The sequence below is a fragment of the Falco cherrug genome, chromosome 13 (assembly GCF_023634085.1).
Source record: "Falco cherrug isolate bFalChe1 chromosome 13, bFalChe1.pri, whole genome shotgun sequence".
Classification (NCBI taxonomy): Eukaryota; Metazoa; Chordata; class Aves; order Falconiformes; family Falconidae; genus Falco; species Falco cherrug.
Genome location: NC_073709.1, coordinates 26317662 through 26340956, shown reverse-complemented (window position 1 = coordinate 26340956; position 23295 = coordinate 26317662). Strand labels below are relative to the sequence as shown.

Here is a 23295-nt window from a genome sequence, read left to right as displayed (position 1 = left end):
TCAACATAGCATTTGGAATTAAGCAGAAAAAAAGTCTAGTTTAACCAGAAGTCTCTTTCTTTAAACTCTCCCAGAACCCTATCATTTATTATCTTGTCTTTTTCTTGCTTTCATACTTGTAAGTATCTCATCAAAAGAAATTATCAGTGAAATTACTCTGGTGCTTGTCTCTTCCTATTTCATCACCAACACCCAACATATACTATTTTACAATAACAACTCCTATCGCTTTTGTGATGGCAGTGCTACACATCTGGTGTGACAGATGCAAAGGGAGTGCAGCGGAAGAGGCAAGCAGCTAGTGTTCTAATAGATAACAAAAGTTTGAACATGCATCCTTCTTGGCAGTGGTCTCCAAAACTCTGTTCTGTTGAGGTTTTAATTTTGAGGGCTATCCAGATCGTGTCACTTAATTTCCTTTTTTTTTCTACCCAACTCATCAGCTGCAAGATGTTCTTTTTTCAATATCTTCATTCTGGACACGTTAAAATCAAAGTCTTCCTTAGAGGAATGCTTCATTACAATTTTCTTATCCTTTCTTTCTCAGTGTGTCACTATGCAAAGTGTCATATTTTTATTGAGGAGGGTAGGTTGTATATGCTGGCAACATCAACTTCAGAAAACGTATCTTATTCTCAGCTTAAGCCTTGCTCTGGAAGGGAATCAAGTGAACCCGTCTAGAAATCAACAGTATTTGTTTGAGCACAAATAATCTTCCATACTCTTACCTATTTCTGTTCTTATTTTACATTTGCCTGTTTGTTTTCCTTTAAGCCACCTTAAAGTGTAATTGATATTCTTCTGTCTTTGTTAACGGGACTACAGTTGCACCATATGTTTATGCCACATTTTACTTTTCACCATATCTCTCCTTTTCAAAACAAACAGTAAGGATTACCTGCTTTATACATATGTTCTTGTAGTGCATGGGATTGTGCTGCTGAGAAGAAAATATTATTAATTCCTATATAAAGTCTAGAGAAGAAAAGAGGCAAATTCTACAATTCTTACCCTAATCATTCAGAAATATTTTAGTGTAGAATCAGTGACTTGGAATATTTCTGTGATTAGTGCTTATCCACAACATAAAATGATTCCTGCTGACCTTAATGGATTTTTTGGAAAAAGTTCTTGGAGTGGCAGAATGGAAACTCGAATAAGATCCATGATCAATAAAATTTCAAATGACCATGTGTAATCATTTCTTAACCATTTTGTTAAAGTTTTCTTATTTGGCAATCCTGAGTGGGACAAATCTACTCAATTAATTTTGCCTTTTTGGTTTCCAATAGTGAGTAATAGTCCAATGATTCATTGTTTGAAATTACTCCTAGAGCAAGTTTTCCAGATAATACTTTTATTCATATACAGAACAACATTTTTAATCCCATGAACGTATTTTTGCCAAAGTAGGCCTTTGGTCTGCAGTTTTTCACAGGCAGTTCATTACAAATGCTTAATACCCAAAACTTCTTTGTAATGGGAGACGTAAGTCACATGATAGTTAATATTTAATTGGTAACCATAAATATTGCTACTGATGTAAACGTTCTAACTGATCCTTAAGACTACCAAGGCTAAGCGTAATAACTTCTGTATGTATACACTGGTAAAGCTTCCTTTACAACTTAAAGGTTGCTGTTTTGCAATGCTTTCTATCAGAAAAAGATTTTTAAAAAATATTTATGGAAAAGGGAGCTCTACACAATTAGAACACAATTCAAGTGAATTGACTTCAGATAGAATTAATTCACATATTAGGTTGTCTTTACATAAATAACTTTACAGGGAAGATGACATTAAGCTGTCAATTGGCTCAAAATTCCTTTAAAATGGATTATAATACTTCAAGTAGATTTCCAATATGAAAAAGAATGAAAAGGCTAATAGTGAAGAAGGTTCTCTTAACATAAGAAGTGTTATGCCTGACCAGCTCTCTGGAGAAGTTTTACTGCTCTCTGCAGAGCAGTAATGTTCACTCTATTTTGTATCTCTAAATAGGCTGGAAAAAAAAGGTATCAATGTTACTTAGCTGCGATGCAAATAAATATTCATAACAATGGCACATGCATAGCTAATTGAACAGTTTTTGTTAATATTATACTAGATATTCATGGACATGTGCCTTTTTCTATAATGAAAATACTGCCTAAGGCTAGCTTTGTTTTTCTTGTCAAGAACAATTTATGTGCTTTCATTTAAATGAATATAAACTTCTATTCTCATGACAAAATAATTCACCATTAATTTAGGTAAAGGATTTCTTTATTCCCTTTGAGGTGCATTTTATTGAAAAAGAAAAACCTAAATGTATCTCAGAAATTTTCTGTATGCATTCTGTCTAATTTCTGCAATAACTGGCATGAATATGTAGGGACTTCAGTGATTACTTGCTAAGTAAATATGGGATAAAAGCATGTGAGATTTTATTTTACATTAATATGAAAAGAATTTTCTTGAAATAAATGATTCCTTCACAGATGTTTTAATTTACTGTTTTACACACTCAGTTTAGGTGTATATACATTAAATACACTGCCCTTCCCTTTATTTCCTTTGTTATTTTGATTCTTGCTTTATTATTTGTAGCTGAGATTCTGGTCCTCAAGCATGTTTTGAAAGGTGAAGAGGGCTAGAGTTAAGGTAAAGGCAGATCTCACAAATGTAACGGGGGGAAAAAAACATAATATGGACGGAGATACTAGCTTCTGAGAAAGGGCTCAAGGATTTTTCCTCCCCTTTATCGCGTAGCAAAGTATATATATCCCTTCTTTCACGGAACTCTTATTTTCTTATCTTATTAACTGTTTACACGTTCTTCTCATTTAAATTTCAGTGATGTTACTTAAAGGTAACAAATGGTGCTAAGCACTGATTTAACTAATGAATTAATTCAGTTCAGACGGCAAATTAAGGCTGTCTGGTAAATAGAATATAACTCTTTCTATTAGAAGAATGAACCTCAGGCTACTCTGCTGCCTGTAACACCTAGGTTATTTGGCTACATTATGCTTCTTTCACGAAGTGCCTAAATTGCAATTCTTGGCAATGCTCTTTTAATCAAGTGCTGATACCCACCGTGCAGTTCAAGCACCTAAAGCGGGAAAAGGGAAATGTAAACATTAACTGTTACTGGAGATGATGGATCCAAGGCTATATATAGTAAGGAAGTTCCAGACTCATTTTAAAATTACTCTTCAGTACTATAAATTAGTACTTAAAAAGAAATCACTCATTTGTCTTTCAGGAGCAATAAGTTCCATATTGTGATTTTTCAGGTAATTATAATGCAAGGCATTATATCTTCTCAGAATGCAGGCCTGCAGTGACTCTTTGGTATGTTCTTCTTTGGGCTTGGGAGCCTTTTTCTAACCATGAGAGATTAGTTAATGGTGAAACCTGTTCAATCACAGCCATCTCATTCTGGGTGAGCAAGGTGACATTTTCTTTGCAGTGCATAGCCTTACCTCATGCTGGATTTGAGATGGTGTCTCAGAGTAAACAAGCTACCTTCGTTCTTCTGCTACTGACATCATTTAGACCTTTCAGACAGTAATTAAGTTGGAAAGCTGGAAAGGGAGAGGTTTTCCCATTAGGAAGAGGCAATCTAATGTGATTGGTATGGCCCATGGCTTGTGTTGCCTTTAAGTTCAGAGACGCTATTTTAGGTTAAACATATGCTGCATCCTGACAATCTGCGCAGCCCACAAACATCTGAGTGTACAGAATATAAGTAGGATACTCGGTTTAAGAGAAAGAAAATTATGAGACCAAATGGGGTATGTTTTGGGGTGCCAGATCTTTAGAAAAGCATCTTACAAAAGTTAAATCTTTAGAAAAGATCTTACAAAAACAGAACAACAAGAACAAACTGGATGGAAGGCAACATGAAAAACTGTCTTTGAACAGGACAGTAAGAAAATCAGAAGATTGTTATCAAATTAATTTAAGAAAAGGACATTTAATTTTTTTACTTAGGACTTCTCTTTGTTAACTAATTTTCTAACCGTATGACCATGATTGACAGGAATATTTTTTCCTGTAGAAGAATTACTGTAAATGGAAAAAGCGGGATTTTAAATAATTCTTTAAGATCATTATCCACCCATACAAGAGTAGTATAGCTTGAAAAAACAGATTTAAAATGTTGTAAGGAAGGTTTGGGTTTCTCCTTCTTTTTTTTTTTTTTTTTTTTTTTATCTTGTTTCTATTTTTGTAAGTGAACAAGTGCAGCAGAACTTCCCAAGTAGCTTCAAAAATTGGAAGTTTCTCTGAATGCTGCTAGTTTGCAAAGTGGAGGAGGGGGGAGGAATCAAATGTGAGTTACAATGAATCGTGATTGACCCATTTCTGTTCCTTTCCTGTTCTTTTTCATATGCTGCTTTGACAACGCCTCTAATCCTGAGAATGAGATTCCTTCCAGATCATGCTTTGAAGATCTCCAGGAATGGAGAATACTTTGTAAACAATGCTAGGTACTGATAAGAAGCAGTAACTGTAAAATCCTTAATTGTGTCAGATTTCATGGCATTGCTCTGCTCTACATACCTTGAGAGAGGTAAACCTGTGAGTATTTCACATTTGCATTACTGCAGTTTTCAACTAGTGAAGGGATATTAGCAAAATGCAGATGTATGCTTCTTCCAAATCAGTGGTCATATTTCACAATTCAAGTTGCTGAAACTGTCCAGACTATGTAAAACAGCAAAGATTTTTGCCATATATAGTGCATAAAAACATGTTCACGTAGTTTAATGTAAAATAAAGGGCTTATCATTAAGTCCTTGTTAAGATGTTGCTACATCTTACTGCCTGTCCAAACTGCACCTGTAAAAGCTATTTAAAAACTGCTTCAGAGAGATACAGTATATTTGGCAGAGAAGCCTTTTACCATCAGCAAGCAGAAAGGTATTTTTGTGTAACGCATTGGGAAAATACTTTGCATACAGCAAATGCAGGGAAGTCTCATCTTAGTCATTGTATGGCATAAAGAGCTGAATCAATGTGCGCTGCTGCATCCTTTCCTAAAAAAGTGTTGTCATCAGTTGTTAACCTTGCATATAGTTGAGAACTGAATTTGATTCTTCCTGTAGCTACACTTTTTCTCACAGCCAAGCACACTGGGAAGAAGCCGATCTGCAAATGAATTGCGTTCTTTTCATTACTATGCACTGGATGGTTTGGGTTTTATTTGTTGCATGGCTCCATGCAGTAATAAAACCTGTAGATCCCCTGACACTCCTGTCATTGGACATGCCAGATTTGAAGTAGGAATCTTATAAAGATGTATTCTTATTGTGATTTAATATTCATATATTTTACTACTATTGGGGGGGGTTAATTCCTTAAAAGGGAAAGCAATATTGATAGAGACTGTGTCTGGAAAGCCATACCTGTTTTCTTCTGATGTTGCCCTCATAAGTAGCCTTAGGTCACACCTCATCTTTTCACAGACCTGCTTTCCCATCTGATAAATAGGAACAAGGAGGCCAGTCTCCTTTAGCAATGTGCCCAGAGACATGCCAATGGGAATGTTACATCTTTTTCCTTCAGTTAACTTAGCAAAGCAAAAAGTATTGGAGAACATAATTCACTTTTTTTTTTTTTCTATTCTGCAAGGCTGCCGATAGTCATGGCAAGTGACAAACAGGAGAGTAGTTCTGTGACTCTCCTGTTTCTGTGGAACTCCTGACCCACTTATTTGGAGAGAGGTGTTTTATGGAGATCTGTTAGTCGTGGCCTTCCTAGATCCTTAACAAAAGGAAAACTCGTTTCTTTCCATCTTAGGAAAAATAGTGAAAACTCAGTGTTTTGCTTGTTTATTGAATCCCACTGCCAAAAGATTAACAGCTGAAGTCCAATTCATCACCTCGGACTGCATTAAAAGTGCTACACCCTCACACCATTTAATGATGTCTTTTATGGTCACAATAAGATATTTATAATGAGAGACTTAAACTTTCATGTTTCTTAATTAAAGAGATTTTTCTAAACTAGTTGTAACCTGCATTTGGCCTTATGATGCCTCCCAGAATAACAATGATCTACAAGTTAATATGTAAGGGCTCACGACTGATTGTTGCTCCTCTTCTTCCGCATATTAAGTAGCGCTCATTAATTAATATTCAGCTTGCTTGCTTCTTGCACACAGGACATCATCTTTGCACTGGGTTCCCAGTAGACAAAAGAATAATTGTAGTTCAAATGAAAAGCTTGCGAGATCCCTTTGAGTGGGGTGTTAATATTACAAACGTGAAAAAGAGTTCAGGGGCTAAAGAAATTTAGGATTTTTTTATTTTTTTTTTTTATTGCAACAAAAATGTGACTCTAACTGTTTTGGTTTGGAAAGTCAAGCTACCTGTTATCTATATGAATGCCTTAAATATATTCTCTAGGGGCTTACCTGTATAGAAACTGCGACCAACTGTTTGAAATCTACACTTTCAGGTATTTCAGTACATCTATGTTCCTGCTCTCTCTTTTTTTTTTCTTTTTTTTTTTTTTTTATTTCCAGACTAACACTATATTTTTAGGACTGGTTTTGAAATAGGTCTTTCTTATTTTATTATGTCACTTAGTTGATACGCAATTATATAAGATCTGATTTATCTGGTTTCCAGTTTGCACAGATGAGATCAAAGTTTCCAATTCATATCTATTTCTTGATGAGCTGGAGAATAAAATGCTGCACACAATCATTTTTGTGGCTTTCAACTAATCACTTTGCTCAGACAAACTATCAGATGGCAAAAGCAGTTTAGCTTGATAACTGCAGAAATTCTGAAAAACAAAAACACAGTAGCTTATCCCAGCACTAGCCCTTCTGGCAGTTAATATTGAGTTCAAGTGTGTCTTATTTTTAGAAACATTAATTAAATAAAGAAAAAGACTGTAGAATCAATGTGATTAATTTTTGCAGAAATTTTATTATTAATCTGCTCAAATACTGAAAGCAAATGTTATAAATAAATATGATTTTGTGTGTGAGAAACTAACCCAAAAAACCCACACGTCTATCCTGCATTCAAACATCCTTAAACTACTGGAGAATTTACAGCCACATCTCTACACTGTAGTCTGACCCTATTTGCAGTCTCTTATAAAAGCAAATAAAAATACATGCATTAAAAAATTTGTCCCACCGGAAACTTAAAGTTTAGGTGTCTGCGCATCACCTACAAAGCAGATCTGTTCCGCAGCTGCATGTTAGTTTCCTTACTTTTAAGGTATCTTTATGTCATGGGACCAGGAATTTCTGTTTGCTTATTTGCTTGCCTTTTCTTTTCTATTCTTTTCTTTTCCCCTTTTTTTCCCCTTTTTTTTTTTTTTTTTTTTTTTTTTTTTAACAATAAGTCTCCCTTTGGGACATGTCACTTGAAGCTTGTGTTTGTCATGCTCCTGGTGCAGGGAAAAAACACACACTAAATTCAATCTTTAAATTAAGCTGTAACCAAGCTTGTATATTCATTAGAGGAGAAAAATTCTCTTCTGAGAAGTTCAAATTGTTTATTGATTTTCATTTCTGTGTTCAAGTGAAGCTTGAGTAAGTCTGTCTCACTGCAGTCCCTCTGGGGAAACACTGCCAACAAGTGCATCACATTTCAACCCAAGTGAGCAGTTAGCAACAAAAATCTGAGAATTCCTTTAAAACTATATTAATAAATAGTTAGAGGGTGAGATTTCCAGTTCAATATGGCTGATTCTTTTGCAAAGGGAATAACAGGCTTGAATTGCAGGCTATAAATGACAATCCTCTTGAAAAGCCTTAAAGTAAAATCAGGTGAGTAGAAAGTGCTATTAGTGGCATGCTATTTGGGGAGCGGGAAGAGGGGGGAAATACAGACAGGAGGGGGAAGGTGCTACATTTTTCTTAAAATTTTGCAATGTCCTATTGACCCGATTCTTTCCAGCTGTAACCACCTTGTGAATCTCTCGGCAAGAAGAAAAATACACACAATAGTAGTTACCAACACTTAATATCTCTCTTTTTAGTATGTTTATTGAAACATGTTCTTAAGAAGAAACAAAAGCTTAGGAAAGTGTACAACTGGTACTGCTTAGGGAACCCTAGAGCCTGTCTTGGATGCGGACTGTGTGACTGAGTCAGTTCTCATGGTATAAGTGTCACTCGCAAACCATTTGAATATCACACTAACTAGTAAAAAAGTATGCTGATAAATTTGCCTTCAGTTTCTCAAGGTTAATTTCAATTAAGAAATCTAATTAAATGAATTTGAATTTATTACGCATGTCATCAGATTTTCACCAGGATGGGATTTTTTTACCCCTTTCCTTTCCAAGTTCCTATGTAGATAGGAAGAGCTTTTTTAAAAAATAAAACAAGTTTGTACATTTTGGTCTTGTCACTGGTTAGGAACAGTTTGTGTCAGCAATGTGCAATAAGACAAGGAAAGATAATTCCATCTTATCTTTATAAAGATAAGAAAGCAGCATTTCATGCCAAACAGGGAAACGTATTCATTCAAATACATAGAGGATCCCCCTACTTTCTTTGACTAGTCATAGGGCAAAAGTGTGGATAAAATATTTGCAAATATTCCTGGTCAAAATTACCAGGCATGTCCTTCAATAATTCAGTAATTAACAGAGGATGTAAGAAAATAATGCTTATTTCCCTCACTTTTTATCTTATCTGGATATATATTACACTGCCTTGTGTTTCATGCAGGAGAGAAGGGCAATAACAACTGAAGTTCCTTTTTGAGTAGGGTTCGTAGGTACCGGTGAGCATCTGTTTCATCGGTCCTGCAGGCAGCTGATTAATAAAAGGCTGTAAAAAAAAATCCAGCTTTATCTTATGATGTGTTCACAGTAACCTCAACTTCTTATAAAACTCTTTCTCTGATTTTTTTGCACCTGATTCCATTGGCTCTGCTGTGACAGGTTACCTCTGCCATTGCTTTGCACAGCGTGCCTCAGCACATCCAGCTTCGGGCTCCATCGACTCCAACTAGAGATGATATTCCTGTGGTTACACACTGCTTTTCTTCCCTCTCCCACCTCCCGTCACAGACCCTGTGTTAAGTGGAGCCTGGAAAGCAATTCTTGGCCAATGGTACCATAACAAACAGGTCGGTGCAAAGGGCATTATGAGATGGCATCTTAAAATATAGACTGTGTATTCAAGCTTTCATAATTTCAAAGCATTCCATGCCTTTTTTTTTTTCCCTCCGGAGATATTCACATTGCATGTAGAATGTGAGGGCTTGAAATATTCATTTCAAATGGCTGTTGATTAAATCATAATGGTAAAGTCATCTATCTCTGAAAGCTCTATTTTGGGCAAGATTTATTTAAGAAAAATTAAAATAAGATTCTAAAACTTGCTCTGAAGACTTTTTTTTTTTTTTTTAAGAAAGGAACTTTGAAAATGCCTGAGTGATGACTTTTAATTGCCTAATGATTTTAAAGGCCAAGTGGTGGCTTTTAATGCCATTTAATTTTGTCTAAATTATTTAGGCAATTTTCAAAATCCTCAACTCCCCCTTGTTAATGCATAGGCCAGAAGAAAAAGCAGTTGGGCTGTTACTGCTGACAAAGTGCTAAACACCCCATTCCCATAGAGACAGAGGCACAGTTTCCAAGCTGAAGGAGATTCCCTCCTTCCCTTTATCCCACTCTTCCTTCTACCCCAGCAGGGAGACTGGCTGCCCATTGGCTTCAGGTTCCATCAGACTCCAACAGGGTTATTTCTTCATCTGCTGTCTTTGTTTCTTACTGATGCTGTGCTTCATCATTCTCTTGCATTGCTCTTTTCATGGATTAAGATGAGGAAAAATCACATGGATGTCCCTGCTCTTGTATCTCTGGTGGTGCTACAGCTACTGCTGGCTGTGCTGGAGTTTCTCTCCATTCAGTCTTTGGAGCTGTTATGTACATATGTACGTGTGTGTGTGTGTATAAATGTTTCTTGGAACAGACTGTTGAAGATGTCTCCTACATCTTAACTATTTGTCTGTTGGAATATTTGTTATAATGAAGAGTTGTGTATACACAAGAGATTAGCTGGGCTAATAGTTTGATGGCTATGGCTTTCAATCAGTTTGGCTAAGAGAATTCAGCTAGGTCTTGCATGTTTTGCATGTTCCATAAAATACTCTATATGTAAACTGTGGGTGCTTCTCAAGTAGCAAAGCTACAGCCAAAGGAGCTGAAAGGGAAAGAGGCATGTATGAACCCTCCTCAGCTGTTTGGGAACTTTAAAACTTTTCCAGATAAAATGTTAGCCATAATGTTTATAGATCAACACAAACACTTCTGGCAGTGGTAGCATCTCACTTTCCAGTTCAAAACAAAAATCATTTTGCTGGAAAATTTCCAGAATAGTGCTACTTAGTGTCGCAATGGCAGGCTGGTCAAATGAATCTGCAAATCCAAAAGTAAAGGAAAGATAGAACTGAAACGAGACTTCAAGCATGTCCTCTACCTAGCAGACAAAATAAAAACTGTCACTAAGAAGCTGATAATTGCTAAATCTCATTGGTTTAACTTTCTTGGTTATGATTTATGCGTTCTGTGTTTCTCTGCTCCTTTACATCAATTGTCTGTCCTCTGACGATTCTTACTTAATTCTAGGCATTTGATCTGCTGTAGGATCTCTGTTAATCTGCTGTAAATGTTGACTTCTACATTTTCAAGAATATGAACAAAGATTCTAATAACACTACTGCTTGTATGCATCTTTGATATGGGTTTCAAAAGTTAGTGTACAGTCGTGCAGTATTACAAAGCACTAGTTCAGCAAGCCTGAGATCTCCTACAGACACAGAAATCGCCAAAGGTTTTAAGAGAATTATGAGCTGGAAAGAATGAACTGGATTGTAATCTCCCTTCCTGCCTCCCGTCTTCCTTAATTTTTCTCATGGAACAAAATGTTCAGTGGCATTTTGGACTCTCCTGGCTTGCCACATACCAGAATTAGTCTGCCAAGCTGACATATAGCTGAAGGAAAAATCAGAATTTCTTGAAATGGCAGGGTGCTTTGAATGGTGGATGGCCTGTCTAAAGGAGCTAATTCAAGGTAGGAGGTAGTATGTCCTTCCACTTCTTGGAAGGGTTGATTTGACTACATTAGGTGCACACATGGAGAGTGCCAAATTGCTTTGCTTTTACATAAATGAAAATATTTTTTAAAGTTGCTTATTTTTTTCCCCTGAGTCCCCCAGAGACGTGCTATCTCCATTTGCTTTGAGCAATGGCGTAGGTCCCACCAGCACATCACGCTTTGAGGTGGAGCTTGGTGAAAGTGTTGCCTTTCTCACAGGTCTCTGTCTCCCATTCTTCCCTTAACAGCCATTTGCTGCCATTAACTGGACATTTCCAAACACCTCCAATGTCCTACAGCATCTGGTCCATGGGCCAGATGCCATAAATGCTAATTTGTGCTGGAGAGAGCCCCAAATCCAATTATTACTGCTTAAGGACAGATTTTTTTTTTTCCCTCCTTCAATGCTGTGTGTTCCTCATGCTATGCTTTTTGGCCACGTAGGACTAAACTGCTCTGAGTAACCTAGATGTGCAAAACACATCAAGCTTCACTCGATAGCACTTGTTACATGTTATCTATCAACTAGATGTATGACTAGCCACCAAGATCTGGGGTTTTCTGTTGAATTGTTTGTTTAAAATAATATCTAGATTCCTGTTGTTTCCTTTTGTTCTGGTTTCAGATGAGTAACAGATGAGTTTTGTTTATTTAGTGTAACTTAAAGTCTGCATTTTCATGTTGAAGGGAAACATTTGTGTGACTGTCTTCTGCGGGATAATGATCTTTCAAAAGACTTTATTGAAAGGCAGAGGACAAAAGGGGGAAGAAGAAGGATTCTGCTAAAAGGCTTTCTCTGTATTTCAGTAAATGGTTTCCAAATCCTCTGTTTCAAAGAACATCAGCTGACTTCTCTCTTTTATCAGCTACGACTCCTTTTTCAGTCCTTTCACATACATATGTTGTTTTGTGGGGTTCTAGAGGGGGGGAGTAATTTTGTTCTTTCAGAATATTTACTTTCTTCTCCAAAACTTTCAGTGTGTGGTCAGCTGTCTTAGGAAAGTCTCATGCTTATCTTTACTCATACTTCTCATCAGCCTTGAATGTGTACATGATGGTGATACTATCAAAGCACAAGTTTTCTTTGGTGCAAAGTTCTGCACAATTCCCCATCTGCTTGGCTGGTGTGTGAGGCCTTACTTGTCATTAAAAAGATCTGATTTTTCTTGGAATCAAAGTCATCTCAGATTAGATGAAACAGGCAAGGACATAAATTTTAAGTTTCTGTTTCACAAGGAAGCTTGTTTAGTTTGCTTAGTATCAGAGGCTTCTAATTACTCTGGATATAAGTTTTTCAATCTTTCAATCAGTTCGTACATTACTACTATAAGTACAAAAATCTGCCATATGTTTTTACAGTGAGCATGTTAATCTGAACACTGACCTTCACAGCGCTGTCACTGGCTACGCTCAAAGCTGACTTTGTGGGAAGCATTTTCATCAGTGGTGTCAAAAACCTTCAATAATTAAAGTTACTATCACATATGTACTTTTTTTTTCCTTTTCTTGTAATAAAAGAAGTCTTCTCTAGAGCAAAGAGAAAAAATTAATTGATCTGACACTTGAGCTAAGAAAACATACTTAAAGGAATATCACTTAAAGGAAAAGGAAGTTTGGAGTCTCAAATAATTAAAATGAGAATTTGGTCAGGCAAATGAAGGCATTTTCTTTCAATATACTGCTTCACATAGACTTGCAAAAGTCTTCCCATGTGTCTTGTATTACTGGACCCTATTTCTGAACTTTAGAAAAACAGCAGGATTAGGCTCAGAGTACCTTTTTCCAAGAAAGAGGCAATAAAAATACAATTAAAAACATGCAATTTTATTCAGAATGTGTGTGATGTAAAGATTTTTATTTCCACTTCAGCCTGCATGTACTTGTTCTCTTTTCTGTAAATCTTTGGTAGACTTGGATGCTATACAGGGAACTTCTCATTTACATCTTCAAAGTTAGATTGCCAATTACCAATACCTAAAATTCTTAATATAGCTTTTCTATAGAAGCAACTGCTATGTTGCCTAAGGAATTTATATAAATACAGGAGAATATATTCCAATAAATTATTAAACAATTAAAAAAATGCAGGTTAAGGGTGGGGCAGGGGACAAAAACAAAGGCACCGTCTGCTTTGGCAATGGATTGATAATCAATGAAAGGATGAAACAGCTGCTACTAAAGCTTTTGAATACTTTTTTTTTTTTTTCTCCCTAACCGGTAGCAATTGTCTTTCTGAAGATGAAGACCCTAAGATACAGAGTTTGAGATAACATGTGCTGTGTACCAGTCATGTTGTTGTATCAACCATTCTTATGTAAAAGATATTTATATTTTTATTTCATCAATTTGAAGTCGTCCATGTCCAGCTGTCAGTAGAGGATATTTCAAGGCCTTCAAAACTTTTTATAAAGGCAGCTTAAGTTAACAGTATTTTACTACTATTTTTTAAATAAGCTTGCAATTTTGTGTGTATTATAAACTCCCTTTAAACAAATGAGATTTCTTGCCAATAGGAAGCTACAAGAAGTAGTCTTTAACAGAATATCTATCATAGCCTGTCTTTATCTTTGTCCACAAGTTCCTTTGCAAGCAATGAAGAAACTGTAGCAATATACTCCAACAATAGTGAGTGTCATCTTTGACTATATAAATAAATAAACCAAGACAGGCATGTGAAACAAGATCATTCCATCAGTTTGTGGTGTTACCATAAAAAGGGTGGAGGAGAAGACAAACATTTATAGGAAGGGAAGTTTTCCCCCTGTAATGGCCACAATAAATATGTGTGGTGGAGAAAAATGCGAGAAGACATGCACACCTGATGTTGAAGAAAAGCCCGTTCATGCTTAATACATTGGAGAAATTGTTCAAGAGCTGCTCATCCATGTTAAAAAATATTACCCCTGTAATCCTGCCAAGGACAGCGAGACCTATTGTAGTTGACTGAATAAGTACTGGTCGTTCAAGTTAAAGTGTCATAGGGGCAGCTGTAATTTATACACCCAATTTTTCTAACACATCCAAAACATTTTTTTTTAAGAAACAGGCCAGATTCTTGGAAAACATAAATTGGTACAGCTAATTAAAGCCAAGGGCTCCATTCCAGGTTTTCTGAGCTGTGTCTCTTGTCCACCGTGCATCACCTTGCCTGTTTGCATGAGTTCTGTGCTTTTAATTTTGAGATCTTGTGTGTTTCTATCTGCCAATTTTAACAATCATGGCAGAGATTTGCTTAATTTTGAATAAGAGTGGATTAAAAAAGTACTAGTTAACACCTATATGAAAAGCTGAAATGCCTAAGAGGTCACCAAGGGAAGGACAGAGACCTTAGTCTGCACAGGTTTTATTGTGATTAGACAAGCTTTATGCCAATCATCATCAGGAGTTGTATTGCAGGTCAGGAACCAACTTTAGAAAGGAGATTGACCATATGGATGTTAAACTAATGGATTTGTGTTTTCATAAACAGGGCAGACTGATGTAAAGCCGAACTTAAAAAAAAAAAAAAAAAGTGCAAAGAGACCTCATGATAAAGTATCCCATGACAGCTCATAGGGCTCAGGAAAAAAGAGGAGTCATAAAAAAACGTGTGTTGGGGCGCAGGGGAGGAAGAAGGAAGATTGTAGCTGAAAAGACATCAAGCCAAGAGCCAGAGTGTTGAACTCATATCAGTATATGCACAAGGGTTGCACAGGAGGGCTGTGCCCCATAACAGTGGGTCTCAGCTGTAAAACCTGCCTGTCTAGGACAGGAGGCAGCATGCGGGCAACTTGCATTTTGCTTGCTGTCTACAGGGAGGCTGTTTCAGACCGTCTGATCCTGGGTATTCCTGATCCTGAAAGCCATCAGCTTAAGAAAGTAGCACAAAAGTCTTTCTTCTCCTCACCTATGCACTCTGGGTACCAGCACCTAACCCTGCCTCATGAATCCTCTGCATCAAAACAGCAACAGCTGTTTAAATGACTCCTGTTCCCAGCTGCTTTTCCCCCTTGCCAAAAGTACAAAAAAGTACTTTTTTGCCTCACTTAAGCCTGTCCAGCTTTTTTTTTTTTTTTTTTTTTTGTGGTCATACTGCAAACCAGATCGAGCAAAAGATACGCTTTTTAAAATAAAATCTTTTCACTGGATTATTCGTTGTTTCCACAAATCGGGGGGTTGAATCGGTTCTGGCAAGAAAGTAGTAACCTATACGGGTTGAGAGTAAGTGATGCAAGGGGACTGAAAGACCTCTTTATCACCAAAGTATAGCCTGGATCCAGAATTAAGATTTCATGGTCTGGACTTGCTTGCAGAGGTTTGCATACGTCTTGGTGCCCACAGCTGAGCAGATATAGAACCTAGTCTGGAAATTCAGAGAAAAGATGGTACGTTGAGGCTTGTTGAACGCTTGGAGAGGAATTAGAATGGAGGGGTGGGAAAAATCATTTAAGTGATAGTTTCGTAGTAGAAAGGACCTCATTCAGTTTTGATTCATTCATCTTTTAGACAAACTCCTATACAACAAGTCATGGGACTTGCACGTAAACACTAACAACCTTCTACCTGGTATCCCAGCTAGCAGAGTAAGGCCAAGCACCAGCTGTGGCTCCTGCAGCTGAGCCATAACCAAACAAGTACCTGTCACCTGCGGCCACCCCAGAGCAGGCAGAGTAAGGGTAGTCTGTCACAGATGTGAGAGAGATGCAAGGAGCTAATAAAGTCAAGAGCAGTAATTTCTTTCTCCTTCAGTTTCTGAAGGTTAGAGGTAGAAATGTTCAGCACTTTGCCTTGTGCCCTTTTGTTCCCCTCTCTTAATTTGTTTACGTCCCTTCCCTTTCCTTTGAGGCTGGTCTCCAAAGACTCCAGCAGAAAGAAAGGGGTGCGTCTGCTCTCATAATCGCCAACTCCTTTGCTGTAATAGAAAAGCATAGATACACAAAAGATCAATTCTGTACAGAAACTGGGGAGACATAGTTTACTCCCCATACTTTTCCAATCAAATAAATGTGAATGCATCCACTTATCTAGTCAGCCAAACACAGAAAGTTTCCAGAACCCATATAACTGTTAGTAATGACAAAAAGGTTTCACATTATCTACCTCATCCACATTTCCTCAGAGATCAATATAGCTGAACACATCTTCTGCATACTTCCATAAGGAGACAAATATAAAACTTAGTTGCATCAAATGTATTTAGAAACCAGTTTTTAAATGGAAAAGAAGGGGGGGAAATCTAAAGAACATCGATAAAATGTTAGAATTACATTATTTGAAACAAGGATGAATGGGATAGCCCAAAGTCAAAAGGATTTACTCAGCAACTTTCCAGAGGTGATAAATGATCTTTCTTAAAACATGGTTGGCGCAATGCATTTTGCTAACATGTAAAGTGCTTCAATTTGGTAATTTGAAAATGTCACAATGCTGAAATTCCTCAAATGGCTTTGCGGTGAGGGGAAAGAATATTAACACCTCGTATGGATTTCACTTTGCTAATTTCAGGCAAGTTCTAGCCTCTTGAAGAGCCACAGTTATTTTGCAGATTTGGGGTTTCAGTGGTTTACGGTAAGCCCAGTAGAATTTTGCCAATATCGTGCAAGGTGGTTTGGTGGGGGTTTAGGACTGGAACTTCTGCAACTTCTGTTTAAAAACCCTTTTTGACCTCAGGCAAAATACTTTGTTGGGGAGGAACAAAGCTCAACACTACAAACAGATTTGGAGACCTCGGGTGCCATTCGCCTCTCTGGAAATGTACCTCTTGTTTCCTGGGTCTCAGTTCTTCCCTCTGCACGCAGGGATAGCAGCCCATCCCTACCATACAAGGGTACTGTGAGCTAGTTAATACCTGTGATTTATTATAGTCGCACTGTAGGTATTGCTTTTCATTTCTGTGCAGTCCTGTGCTTTCATATCTATGAAATAGTGCTAGTTTCTCTCTTTTCCTGCCCCATATTTAACATCATTCTTGGGCCTATGTTCATTGACTGGTTTCAAGGCCATTGTAATAACCTTGATTTGCAACATGAAGCATCTTCATAGTCTTGCAGCGTTCAGTCCCTACTGGAGAGTTTAAAAGGTGTGCTGCACAGGAGCTATCTCCACATAATTTCCATCTTCACAAGCTAGGTTCATCTACTGACTCTTGCATCACACACAGTTCAATTCTATTTTGGCCAAGTAGAGAGTCTGATATATCCTGAAGTATGTAGGACAGCAAGAAAGTCTCGCCCACAGAGAGTGCCATGACAGGTTTTGCTTTTCTCATGTGTAAGCACGTGAAGTTGTTCTATTGAAAAAACCTCCACCGTTCTTCACAGCTTACCAAAATACTGTGAGAATTTCAAAGGGTTTGCATTGTTCTACACAAAGCAAGCAACCACCTCACCACCATCACTTTTCTGTGGAAGTCCTAGCTAGCTTACATTTGTCTGAGAGAGGTCAATCTGATATTGGTGCTCAGGTTGGCAAAATCTGGACCTCTATGACCAAAACTATATTCAAACCCAGGGCAGCACCCAAGCCAGTTTGCAGGATCCTACCTCGGTACTCCCCAGGCTACTGGCAAGCCTTCTTATTTGTTTCACATGCTAGTTTTATTCGTGGACTCAAGTAAGCACTTATGATTCCAGTTTTGAAGTTGCATTGTGGAAACGGATATAAAAATGTACCTTATGGTTGGATTAGAAATAGTGATTTTTAACTTTAAGCTATATTTGGAATACATTACTCATATTGACTTCTGTGGACTTAGTTGTGGTATAAGATACTACCCAGCATAGTTGAACCTGGACCAGAGTGACTAAGATCATGAGTTCATCTTGTTTACTCAAGCTGTTGCATGTCCATTCCTCCAAAATTACAAGTATGTGTGCACATACAGAGGAGTACGTTATACTGTGAACGTTAACTGTTCCTTTTTTCATCTAGTGGGCAAAGTAGGCCACCAGCAACATGTTGTTCTTCTGGACTATAGATGACAGCAATGGGGTTATAAAGTTAAATGGGAGATGCCAAACAACTGGGTAACAACTGCTACAAGAGATCTGTGCGCTGTGGTGCGAGCCAGCCCCACTCTGCACTCCAGTCTTGCCATAGCTGTCTCAGCCATCCGCTGTGGTCATGCTAGCAGTATCTGACAGCTAAAAAAGGAGAAAGCCGGGCATGGGTGTCAATTCAGGCTCCTCCTCCAGTGTGTAATATCCCCCTCTCTGAACAACAAGCAGAGCTGCTGAACACGTGGACTGAATGAGTGTCTATCTTTGTGTGCCTGAAACAAAGTGGATGAAAGAAAGCATTTTGGTGTGGGACAAAAGGACTCAGTAACTTATCAGGTGGAGAAGAAGGAAGCCTAGTGCCTCAAATACTGTCTTGACCTGCAGGCTTTACCGCTAGATGAACTGTTCTGTATTCATGCCCCTGAGAAAGACCAGATCACCCAAAAAACAGAGATTAATAAGAGAAATTATTTTTAAGACACAAACCCCTGAAATTCACCTTGGACTACTGTCCTGCGATGTTTAGTATTATTGTGAAATTGTTCTGCTATTGGCCTTGTAAGAGGCTCAAACTGTGTCACATGTCACTAGAAGAGTCTTCTGAGCTATAATAAGACCCTTTCTTAAGAAACTCCTGAAGTAGTTACAAGTCCAAGCCATGTTCTAATAAGAGAAGCCCTTCCAGACTTTAAATATCACTCTAAGTAAGAAACAAGATCAGGAGCCATCCCTTGAAGCCATCTTCTAGCCAATGTGTTTGATGGGGTTGGGGATTTCTTGTTGTTCTGTTTTTTCTATTTATAGCCACTAAATTGTAAATACTGACATTCCCAAGTAGTACAAAAAAAAGTTACACAGAATCAAAATAGTAAAACAATTTAAACACCCAGCCTTTAAATCTCTACAGCCTCAAGTCACCTCATCCACCTGACAATGCACACAACACTGCAGAGCACACACAGGGGTTTTTCTAGTCACGTGGTTATCAGTCTTGTTTCTGGAAAACAGAAGAAAGATATATTTTCAATAGAGCACTGAAGTAGGAACAAACAATACCAAAACCATGCAGCATTAGGTTCTCAATATGTTTCATGAGAATTTAATTCGTATAGCAAATTCACATTAGGGTGAAATAAGGCTTGGAGTTTCTCCACAGTGCTCAAGGGAAAGTTCATGAGCTCTTGTTGTCTATCAAGTGCCCTGACCTCTCTCTTTGTGATACATAAATGGAACGGAAATCATAGCAGGTTTGTTTCACATCTTGAACTTGCAACTACCAAGGGCAGGTATAAAATGAAAATGGGAGTGCTTTATAGCCTCTGAAATAAATAAATTACTTGAAATAACAGGTGCAGCAACATGGATCTTTCAGAACGCAATGTGTCATTCTCCAAGCTACAAAACATGTGGCCTCTTTATATTTATTGGATTTCCTACCATTTGTGATAATGGAGTGATGAGTTAGAAGAGTACAATATTGTCGATTAACAGAAGAAAGTGATTTTTTAGCTATACTGCCTTTGTCTTTATATCACAGCATGAAAATAACCGAGAACATGATTATCATTTATCAAAGTAAATACATGGGATTTAAAATATATTTCAGAAAGAAAAAATAGATTTCTTCCTTATATCTTAGGAAGTGAGTTTCAGTAAAGTCAAAATGAGTTCTTGGACCCATTTCTGTCCCTGTCTGCTTTATTTTGATTTTTACAGGTTAAATGTGTCTTACTCGAGGGATAATCCCATTCTAGACTGTAAACAGCAGAGCAGAAGCTGACTCCTTATCTTATTTGTACAACATCCAACACTACTGTAATAAAAATATTTAGTAATAGTAGCATGCGTTCTCGGGAACACTCATACAGTACAGAACTTTTCAATAAAGAGCAAAATATTAAATGTGAAACTTTTTAATCAACTTTGACTTATCAAAGCAAAAACCCTTCATGAAAAGTGAATATAGATTACGTTCCCATTTAACCAAAATCTTTGAAACATTTTAGAACTGATAGCTATCATGGTTTTGCCACGGCTTTTCATTTCAGTGTGTGAATTCATAAAGAGAACTGAAAAATAAAAACTTGAAAAATAATTTAGAATTATCTAAATGAAGCTGTATCACCTGAGCAACATTTTTTGAGGGACTAGGGGTGTCAGTTCAAGAAACCACTCGATTTTTTAACTTTTTCCTCACAGGTCTGGAGGGAGATACTGTTACAAATTTCATAATAGACAGGAAAATTATGTTTTCCTAAACTGTATATATGCAGCATGAAGAACAGTAGCAAAATGAGGCCTCAGTTGAAGTGAGCAAACAATATATTGATTTTTACAAAGAAATCTTTTGACTGCCTTCTTTCTTTTAGCTTAACTGTTAAGCTTAGTTAAAAGGGAGAGAGGCAAACCACATCCTGGGCTGTCTTTCATGCAGGTTTCTGAAGATGGCTTTATAAAACCAGAGAGCAAAAAGCCATTTTAAAGTGATTTGCAAGAACGGTATATACCTCTACAGAGAAACCTTCATTTGGGTCATTTGGATTTCTCTCTTTTCCCTGGAAGCAGCTAGTCAAAACTGTCTGTATGCAACAGAAAGATAAAAATTTCAATTAGGTTGAGTGCTGTCATACGCAGACTACATGAGAAGGTTTGAGATAATATGCATTACATATTGATGTCTGTCAGCCCTGAGAACATAGCCATGTTTTATTCCATGCCCCTTTTGTAGGTTTGGCAGCAGTGGCACCCAATAAAGGCCTAATCATATTAATTTATGCCCCTATCAATTATGCATTCAGATTCCCCCGATAGCTTGTCAGTTTTTATTCACTATTTTCTGAAAAATACGCCTATTACAGTTACTGAGCAAATAGGAGGACTGTCAGAAACTGAGATTTAAAGAATATTACTTAAAAGGGGTGGGTTTCTTTAATTTATAAATCTTGTATTATATGTCATGCATTTGTTAGTTTTAAAAGAGGTGACAGTGCAGGGACAGATGTCACATTAAGGACTTTCTGAAGACAAGGGGAGAAGTATCCTTAAGAAAGCTCTGATTTATTCAATTTTTCTTGAAAGCAAAGTGTTCTGTGGTCTGTAGATGTAGTAAAAATGAATCAGCTTTGTTAGTTTAATATGAGTTTGGTTTTGTGTCTCTCAGATGATGTGTATCAATGAAGGACTTAACAGAAGTATTTTCAGCTTGTAAACAGTTTTATTTTCTGGTATGGGAAAGAGTTTTATAGCCAGCACTGTGTTAGTGTCTCAAACCACGCTCAAGATTCTGTGCCCACCTTTAGAGTCATCATAAGTAGTAAATAAGACAGATAAATAGGTGTAGTATATGAAGTACACAAATTGTCCCGTTCGGTAACATCTACCAAGGAGCTGTGGAGCAGTCTGTTCTAGCAACTTAAATATAACCTTGACATCTCTGTGGGATGTGTGACAAGTCCAGCCTACTTTATTCATACATACTATACTGTTTGAGTGTGCCTGCCTGTGACTGCTTTGTTTAGGAGGAGAAGTGCTTTTTGGAGGCAAATCTCCCAGATTTCTCTGCCCACCATTCTCTGGTTCTTATTGCTGGGCAGTCTCAGCGATGACGGTCAGGACTCGTTTCCTCAGGACTAACCTGGGCGATACAAGCTGCAGGACAGGGCAGCATTTTCTAACCAAGAACGGGCATTCAGAGCAGGACGACGGTAAAGCTGCTCTGAAGACAGGGCAGGCTGTCTCTCCTTTCCTGTCAAACCATAAAAAGGACTGAGGTTTATCCCCAAAAGTTGGAGGTCCTGTCCGGATCACAACCCACTCAAAGCTAGGCCACTCAGCTTGTTTTCTCAGATTTACTAGGATGCCAAAAGAAATATATCTAATGGAAAAAATAGATTTCGGTACTAATTGTCCCAGTCATCATTTCTTGATAGTTGGAACCTGACTGCTGTATCACCTGCTCCCCACCACCGACCTCTGCTCAGGAGAAGCCCCTCTTCTCCCACCCTCGGGCTGCATCTCCCTCACTATGAGAACATCTACTCCGGCTTCTCCTCCTCGTCCTCATTCACTTCCAGCCTCTGCCTCCTACTTCTGGAGCACTTCACCTGATATCACATCCTACTATACCACTCTGTGCTGCCGAGCTTTCCCTCACCCTTCTTTTAAGAGTGTGTTTTTGCACTGAGGCCCTAATTGTGGAAAAATACTTCGGGGGGGGGGGGGGGCGGGAAGGAAAAAACCTCAGAAGTGCTAATGCTGCTATATTATCTTATCTGATAGTCTGTGTGTTGGCTTTGCCTCTCTCTGGGTGAGCCCAGAAGTGCATTCCTCTTGGTGTAAGCAGGGTTTAAGGATTTCAGGACGTTGGTGTCAGGCCCAGAGACCCCAGCAGGGGCCGGGGGCCTGTCACTACTGTCCTCGCTGCAGGTGGGTTCGCTGCGGCCAGCTATGCTGGGCACTCTACCCAGCGACGGCAGTAGGGCCCTTCTCTGTCAGAGGGGATTCCAATCCATCTCTTACCATGCTGGAACTTCTCCCCCTCTGGAAGGTTCAGTTGGATAAGCATTGTCCTTTCGGTGGGATCCAGCCCTGGCGAGCCCCCAGAGCACCTCATGCTGTTTCAGAGAAGGCCATCTCCCCTTCCTGGCAGGAGAAGGTCTGGATGAAAGGAAATAGGAACAAACCCTCCGGTCCCACCTCGGCAAAGTCCTCCCTAGCCACAACACAGATGGGTACCTGAGGCCTGCAGGTTTTGTTGCCTTCACCCACTGCTGAGCACGTGTTGCTTTTCAGCTCTGCCCAACCACTTAATTAATGAAGACTGAACTCTTGCCTATTTAACAAACTTGTTCTTCCTCCCCAACAAATTCACCCACCCTTGCAGAGTACTTTGGCTTTACAATGGGTTGTACCTTCCCTTTCCTCTGGCTCTTTGAAGATTTTACTCTTTGTTTAGTGAAGTTCCCCAGTTCCAGGAACATGTACCACATTACCTAAATCATCCGGGTGTTTATTTTAGCCTGACGGTATTAATGAGGCTTAGCTATGTTACAGCATTTAAAATCTTTGTAGTATCTTACACATATTGTATCTTAAAATATCCCCTTCAGGTATGTAAGTATTATCCAGATCATATAAATGGAGAAGTAAAAACAAACGTTTAGGGATTTGCCCAAGGCCATGCAATAAGTCACTGTCAGAGGCAAGAGTCAAACCCACCTATTTGCGGTGAGTCAGCCCACGCTGGCATGGTTT

General features: G+C 38.2%; 1 long non-coding RNA gene across 1 annotated transcript; it reads right to left on the bottom strand.

The window, feature by feature from the left end:
- Positions 1-12873: 12873 nt before the first annotated feature.
- On the bottom strand, positions 12874-21041 carry LOC129737269 (uncharacterized). The gene is made up of 2 exons (XR_008734960.1): positions 20550-21041; positions 12874-19039 (listed from the first exon to the last, which is right to left on the bottom strand). It is a non-coding gene; the product is annotated as an uncharacterized LOC129737269 (long non-coding RNA).
- Between the last annotated feature and the right edge of the window lie 2254 nt (positions 21042-23295).